The following is an 8,618-nucleotide window of genomic DNA, read 5'->3' as shown; positions in this document are numbered from 1 at the left end:
TGATGAGATCATTCTGAAGTGGAGGTTGGGGACAGAGAAAGGAGGATGAATGACTAGAGTGTTTGAAAAGCAATGCTAGAGGGTTGATTACAAAAATTCAGTGTTGCGTGTACTTACTATGCTCTGAGGAAGTTGGACCAATACATGGATCCAAAGAAGGACCCATTCTTGTTCATAATTTTTTAACATCAGGATTAGCATATGGTGTTCAAAAGTGAACTATGATTCTCTGATAAATCTTCTGATTCAACCCTTTTAAAACATTCCATATTAAAAGTGAAAAGATATTAATTCAAACAATGAGATTTGCATATTTAAATAGGAAATTGGTCTAGAGGAATCCAGACCTGCCTTTGCAACACCCCCCCCCCACACCCACCCACACACACACAGAGAAAGAGAGACAGAGAGAGAGAGAGACAGAGAGAGACAGAGAGAGAGAGAGAGATTTAAAAGGCTGGGGAAAATGTGCTTTGATCACCCATGAATTTAGGATCTTCTTGAATACTCTGATTTATTATAAAAAACAAATAAACAAACAATAGGGAACACATTTTAAAAACTGTTTAAATATAAATAATTTGTTGTGTTAGAGGCATTTAACAATTAAAATATAGAAAAATATTTAGACATTTGAAAATAGAATGCTATTGGTTTTTCTCCTTGTGTTTGACATGGGGGAGGAAGAAATTATATTTCTTGGCCAGGAAATATCAAGTAATGTTAGAGGTTTTTGAGCACTAACATTTATTTATCTGCATCAATTTTCTACTGGTCTATTCCCCAAACCCACTTAATTTTCTAAAGATAGATTGGTAAAGACAGCAAAATAATTTTTCCTAAGATGAGGAGGGGGAAGAGGAAGGGAGGAAAAGGGAGATACTGAAATTCAGAAAGTGAAAGAGAGAGGCTGAGATAAACATGGAGACAGAGAGAATGAGAAGAGAAAGATAGAAAGATAAATTAAAGGACAGAATTTGTTTCTCTGAAACAAAGTGCTGTAATTAATTCAGACTTTTTTTTTAAAACTAGTGTTAGTTTTCAATTCAGGCTGAGCCTTCCTCTCTGCTAATTATTCTAATTAGCAATTTTAACTTCACCAACACTAATCAGGGGTTCATGGGAGGGTTATATAATGGTAAAGATCATTTTATGACATCAGTGATGCTATAGAAAAAGTGTGGAAAAAGTCAGAAAACATTTATCATTCTAGGATTTTTCCTTCTTTAATTGTTTAATATATAAGAGGTTATTTGTGTTTGCATTTAATTACCATGTAAATACTGGTGGGATCACTTTAAGAAGCAATTTAGGAAAGCATGCTAACATTTTTAGAAGCAGTCTGAAAAGAATAAAAATTTATCTCATTGCTTGGAAAATGCCTTGAAAACCACATATATCTTAACTTAACCACAATATAGCCAAAGGCAGGCAGGAGTTCCAACAGTGACCAGCCTAATGTTCTGTGCTTTTAATTACTGTAGCAATAAATCACACAAAAATGTCCCCCAGGAACTAAATGATTTTCTCAAAAAAACATTTCAGAATATTTTTTGAAATTCAATTAATTGAAGGCACCAGATAAAAGGTACATATTCTTAATGGCTATAAAGTAACCCTCGGGGAGGAAACTGTGCTGCAGAGCTCAACTTCAAAGTGTGACAGAAATACTTACTGTTTTACTTTAAACAGTATTCAGATCAATGAATCAGTTACAATTACTTATGCATTTAGCAACCTTTTCATTTTCTTCCTGAATATGATAGCAAGAGATGCATTTATTTCTTATGATACAGAAAGTTGTTGGAACCTGCAAAAAAATGGAATTGGAGTCATTCTTCAGTCAGCAATAGTCTTCTGCATTTCTAGTTCATACCAGCTGCAAGTTCTGGTCAAACATAAAATGAATTTATTAAAAAGCCATTGGCATATTTTTTTATTTCAATCTAACTGATGACCGAAATATAAGATAACAGGCCTTTTTCTTTATGAGTCTGAATGGAAGTGAAGGGATCCTTTGGCTTTATTCAGACCTCAGAGATATCACAGGAAATGAAATGGTGGACAGAATACTGAATTTGTAAGTGAGAAGACCAGGGACTGAATTCTGGCTCTGCTTTTTACTACCCATGTGAATTTGAATAAATAATCTAACCTTGCTGGCTCTTGTGACCCCTTTTATCAAATGATAATCTTTAAACCCAGAGAGCTCTTAGTCTATAATTCTGTGCAAGAGTCAACCAAACAGGTCCCCTACAGGTTCCTTCCTTAGTTCAGGAGGCTCTGGGATACGTTTTGCAAAGTACTCACATGCAAAGACTGTTTCTGCTCTTTTTGGAGGCCAATTTACCTGAATGTGACTAATTCTGCTCATTTTATTTTCTTGATAGTTACAACAAACAATATTTCATTGGAAGGTTGATGTAGAAGGGGAGATACGACTCAAGGCTTGCTTGGCTCCAGGAAGATCTAGTTGTCTTCTAGGCAAACAGAGGTTAAGTGACTTGCCCAAGATCACACAGCTAGTAAGTATCCCAGGCCAAATATGAACTCATGTATTCCTGACTCCAGGCCCAGCACTCTATTCACTCCTTATTCCTCCTCAGCTGCTAGAGTCAATAGAAATCAAAGTGTAGACAACAGAGGCAATGAAGTATTGATATGTTAACCAGGAGTTAATACTCTGCCATCTTTTACAAAGTATGAATACCACGTCCCCCCATCCATTCCCTACTCCCCCTAATCAGTGATGGGATGGCCTGATGGGTTGGCCTGAAAATGGATCACTCTGCTAGGGGCTTTTACTAGTTAAGGTAAGTTGGTGAGTTTAGTACAGGTGCTGCCTGTGGAGGATATCCCTGGATGGTACAGGGAAGGGATTTTTTTCTCCTTCTCACTCTCATTGATCATAGTTTCTAGTGGCAGAGCTGATTGCTTAGAAGGAATCACCCATCAAGTCGGCAGAATTTGAGGCCCAGTTGAGGAAGCAAAGACACATTCTCCAAACAGACACAGATACAGAGAGACAATCATTTGCGACTGGAAGTATCTCCAAGATCATGAACCCTGGTAGCAGAGGTAAGAGTCAACTATGTTCTCAAGAGAGAGCTAGCCTGGTGAGTTTGCACAGCCTTCCTTCACTTAAATCCAATTCACTTGCATGTCACAGCATCACCTCCCTGATGTCATGGTCCTCTTAGAGAATGAAGGACAAACAACTACCTCTGTGAGTAGTAGTAGGAGCTGCCCCACTGGAGACCCAATTGGAACTAGCCAGTTGGACAGCAAAATTTCCTTCCTTCTTTCCTTCCTTCCTTCCTTCCTTTCTCTCTCCCTCCCTCCCTCCTTTCTTTCTCTCTTTCTTTCTTTCTTTCTTTCTTTCTTTCTTTCTTTCTTTCTTTCTTTCTTTCTTTCTTTCTTTCTTTCTCTCTTTGTTTGTTTCTTTCCTTTCCCTTTGTCCACATAGGGTATCATATCCTTATCTTCAGGTGCTCTGCACAAAGGAATGTAAATTTTGATCTCTGAAACCTTGAAAGATATCTTGGGGTTTACAGGCTAGATTTTTTTTTCTTAAGGACCATACCTTAAACTCAAATCACTTTGGCTTTCATTGATTGGCCAATAATAGGTCCTAGGCCAAGCCCTGCTGGGTCATTGTTTGGGCCAGGAATGGCTCAGAGTGAATGTAAATGGTAATTGCTTTTACTTTGGCCAGAAACCCTGAGGGTCTTTACCTCCCAGATTGATTTTTTTTGATTAGGTAAAAGAGGCCGTTCTGTTTCATTTCTTACCTAGCTTCAACCCCTGAAAGCGTGCTGCCTCAGTAAATTGAGACCTGTTAAAGACCTTGCCTTGAAAAGGCCTAAGGTCTCCCACTGCATCCAGGGCCATCTCCAGTTGTCCTGATCTATATCTTACCACTGGACCCAGAGGGCTCCAGAGGAGAAAGTGAGGCTGGTGACTTTGCACAGCCCTGCCTCACTTAAATCCAATTCACTTGCACATCATGTCATCACCTCTCTGATGTCATAGTCCTCAAGAATGAAGGACAGACAACAACAGCCTTGGCAAATAAGAATTGGTAAAGTATAGAGAAGACTACAGGAAGAGAGTAAAGACTTTGAGCCCTTGTACTACAGGAATTGGGATTTGCTTTGGCCATACTTCCATGTGTGAGTCACTACCATTTTACTCTAAGTTTGGGTTCACTCTTCTGCAGGATGTTGTTGTATGTTTATGAGGCAATGCTCCCCAGATTCCTGGGAGGAAGGATTTGTTGTGGCTATTTTTACTATACCACTTTATTAAATGCTTTTGTTAAGGGATAACCATATTTACCAGCTGATTATTAATAGGAAGCATACTAGGAGGGGGCTCCTGTTATAGTTTTTGAAGAATAGCCACACACTCCTGAAGCTGCCCTCTGGATCTCAACTCTGCAATGAAAGCACAGGTGAGGGAGTAGCCCAGGGGGGTATAATGTATGCAAAGAATTTTGCAAACCTTAAAGCACTATAAAAGAGACAGTGATATAATAATAAAGGCAACTAAGACTGTAAGTTATAGAACAGTTGATGATCTGTATTAGTGTAGGATGTTTACCCACCAAGTGTTCCTTATGTCCATGAAATCATAGGATAGGGGTGGGGACTATGGCCTCAAGCCCACATGTGGCCCTCAAGGTGCTCAAGTGCAGCCCTTTGATTGAATCTAAACTTCACAGAACAAATAAAATAATAAAAGGATTTGTTCTGTAAAAGTTGGACTCAGTCAAAAGGGTGCACTTTAAAACCTAGAAGCCCACATGTAGCCTCGAGATCATAGACCATAGTCCGCCCCTCCTCCCCCATAGAGTCTGTGACACATATACACACAATTATATTGTCAACACAGGGAACAGAAGAACAATGGTTCCTCTCTAATTTATATTTTCCCTTTTCCTGTATAGGCATACCTCATTTTGTTGTGCTTTACTTTATTGTGCTTTGCAGATATTGCATTGCTTGTTTGTTTACAAATTCAGGTTTTGTGGCAACCCTGAATCGAGTGTGTCTTTTGGTGCCATTTCTCCAACATTGTATCTCTGTGTCACATTTTGATAATTCTTGTAATACTTCAAATTTTTCATTTTTATTATGTTATGGTGATTTGTTATTGGTGATCTTTGATGTTACTATTGTAATTGTCTTGGGGCACCGCAAATTGTACCCATATAAGATAGCTAACTTAATAGATAAATGTTATGTGTGTTCTGATTGCTCCACTGACCAGCTTTTCCCTGTCTCCCCCTCTCTCTCCTTGGCACTCCCTGTTCCTTGAGATACAACAATATTGAAGAATATGACATAAACTTAGTTGATAAAGTAGTGGCAGGGTTTGAGAGGACTGACTTCAATTTTGAAAGAAGTTCTACTGTAGGTAAAATGCTATCAAATAGCATCACATGTTACATAGAAATCCATCTGAAGAGTCAATTGATTCAGCAAACTTCATTGTTGTCTTATATTTAGAAATTGCCACAGCCATCCCAGCCTTCAGCAACCACCACTCTGATCAGTCAGCAGCCATCGACATCGGGGCAAAACACTCTACCAGCAAAAAAGGTTATGACTCGATGAAGGCTCAGATGATGGTTAGTATTTTTTAGATGGTTAATATTTTTTAATTAAGGTATGGAATTGTTTTTACATAATACTATTTTACAATTAATACACTACCATATCATGTAACGTAACAACAATGCTGCTTGCAGCTACTGTGTAAAGCCAATAACACCAGCACACAGGAAGGCTGCTAGCACAGATTCTTGGATCTGCTTTTCTAAGGAGAGTAACTTTAAGGGGTTTACAATCTTACTTTAATTAAACATACATATATAATTCACTTAGTTAAGGGGGAAAAGTCAATACCCTGAAATTCAGAGCAAATACAAACAGAAATTACAAAGAAAATAAAAACAGAGCAAATAACACAAATCAACAGCTAGGTTTCTAGCTGTCTGACTAAAGCTATATATACATAGTTACCAGAGAGAGAAGCACCAAGATTTGGGTTTTCAAAGGAGGGGGAGCTGCTTAATGGCTAACCAGAGTCCCTACACCAACACTCTTCCAATGAGTGAGCCCCAAGAAAAATGCTAACCTTAGAGTATATATACCCTTTTTCCAGGGCCCAAGGGCTTCACACCTCTTGAAGGCTTCACACATCTCATGACCTAATTAGCAAAAGGGTGTGGGCTTCCTACAAACAAAGGCAAGACTCAATCAAAGGCACCTGATTGCCTTAGTGCTAAGAAGCACTCCAAAAGAAAAAATAGTAAAAAGTCCCACTTTGCTTGCCCTTATAGATAAATATAATTTTTATATGCACAGGGAAACCAAAAAATTTGTGTGACTTGCTTTACCATGATATTTGCTTTATTGTAGTAGTCTGGATCCAAACCAGCAATGTCTATGAGATATACCTGTGTAGAGAAAAGAGAATGCAGAAATGCTAGTTTAATATTTGGAGGGGAAATGGAACATGAGAGCAAAAATCCCCGATGGTCAGTCAAGGAGGACTAGAGGTGGAAACTCTGTACAAAGGTGTTCTCTCTCCTTGCCTCCCTCCATCCCCAACCCTTTATTCCAACCATTGACTTATAGGAGGTGTGCAGTTGACTGGGCAGGCTATTATTTTTAAAAAAAGAACAGGATTTGTCCCCTGAAAATATTTTCTAAATCTCAATATCCTTCCATCAAGTGTTGATGTTGTAACAGAAAGAACAATGAGGTTGGAGGCAGAAGATCTGCACTTAAACCCCATCTTGCTCTGTGTTGTCCACTCTCTAGGCTTTAGTTTATTTATCTGTGAAAATGTGGAGTTGCACTAGATGACCTCCACAGGAACATGCAGTTCTAAATTCTATGAACCTCAGTAAAAGGAAGCTGGTATTCTTTAATACACACTTAGCATGTATACTCCTTAGGTGTGTGACTGTTTGGGAAATTGGATAAGAAGATGGATGAAAACTTTAAATGGCTTGAAATTCTGAAAGTCAAGAAAGATCCAACAGTTCAGCCACAATCTGGTGATGGCAAAGACATGGATGACTAGATTATGATCGGCTTAGGGGCAGCTTTATCTTTTTACTTCCCCCCCACATAGAACAGTGCAAAGCCAGGCGAGGAGACTATGATATTTGTCTCTTCCTCATTTGAATAACTTGGGAAAACAAAGTGTGCAATTCCTAGCAACTGGAGAAGCCTGAAAAAAGTTGGAAGTGGGGTGTCAGAGGTAATGGTAGAGAAAGGAACTTTGAAACGTGAATGGTGGCTGCTCCAGATGGTACCAGGAGATGAAAGAAAGGCCACAGGGTTTCTTTTTGTTTGTTTTTCTGCCCTCATCTTAAATTCAAGTGATAGCAATAAAAGTCAGAATAAATCTCTTAAAAACAATTACTTTTAAAAAAGTTTTTTCCCCATCCTCCTATGTTATGGGAATGCTTATTTTATTTCTTAAGTTTAGAAAAAGAAACAATTACTAGCCTGAGAAACTAGAGACTCTGTGGCTGGAAGCTTGAAGAATAGCAGGAGGAAAGAGGTAGAGAGAGAAAAGCTGTCTGTATTACTTTTTCCTCTTCAAGAGCCAAAGCACCAAAACAGGACTTCTAGGGAAAGGAAAGCTTGTTAGAGGGGCCTTCTAGAACTGGAATGAATGGCTGTTCATTCTATTGTCTTGATTTGGTTTGTCTCCGTTTAATAAAACTTTCCTCTGTAATTCTGTGAACTGGGTCCCACGTGATCTATGTGCTGGCAAGTTGGGAATCAATATCATCATACTATGTGTTTTATAGTCCAGTAGACAATAAACTCCTTGAGGGCAGGAAATATTTCACTTTTGTCTTTTTATCCACAATTCTTAATTTTCCTTTGTGGGAACTTTGACTCATGAAAGTACGGAAATTTTGTCTCTGATAATAATGTTTGCATAGAGTATTAATCAACCAAGTATTTATTATGAGTTTATGTGCCAGGTCCTGTGTTGGTGCAAAGGATAGCACATAGGTGAGACTCTCCTTGTCCTCAAACTGCTTACATTCTTTTAGTGGGGAGCAAAACACATGAAGAGTGGTGGTTAGGGAAAAGAGCTTTGGCCTAAGCAGTCACAAAGATCGTTTCTCATAGCAATCGTAAGGACTGATATGATTATCGTTCCCCAGTGGGCTAAAACATGATCTGAGGCCAGCAACAAATAGAAGGTGGAGATGAGGACTGACTCACTCAACCTCCAATTTGACTGAAGGCATCCCTCCAGTGGTGGGAAGAAAAGGTCTTTGCAGATTTGGAGACATGGTTCCTGTTCCTGGTGGGGCAAGTTGGGCGGTGGCAGGGTAGATGGCAAAATTCCCTCCTCGGCTAAAAATGATAGGAGATGGCATTTATATAGCACTTTAAGGTTTGCAAAGAGCTTTACATATGTTGTCTGAACAACCCTATAAGTAGGTGCTATTATTATCTACCTTTTACAGATGAAGAAACTGAGGCTGAGAGAGGTTGAGTGATTTGCTTGAGATCACATAGCTAGAAAGTGTCTGCAGTAGGAATTGAAGTTAGGTCTTCCTAACTGCAAGTCCACCA

The sequence above is a fragment of the Trichosurus vulpecula genome, chromosome 1 (genome assembly GCF_011100635.1).
Source record: "Trichosurus vulpecula isolate mTriVul1 chromosome 1, mTriVul1.pri, whole genome shotgun sequence".
NCBI classification, from domain to species: Eukaryota; Metazoa; Chordata; class Mammalia; order Diprotodontia; family Phalangeridae; genus Trichosurus; species Trichosurus vulpecula.
This window is presented reverse-complemented; position numbering follows the sequence as displayed.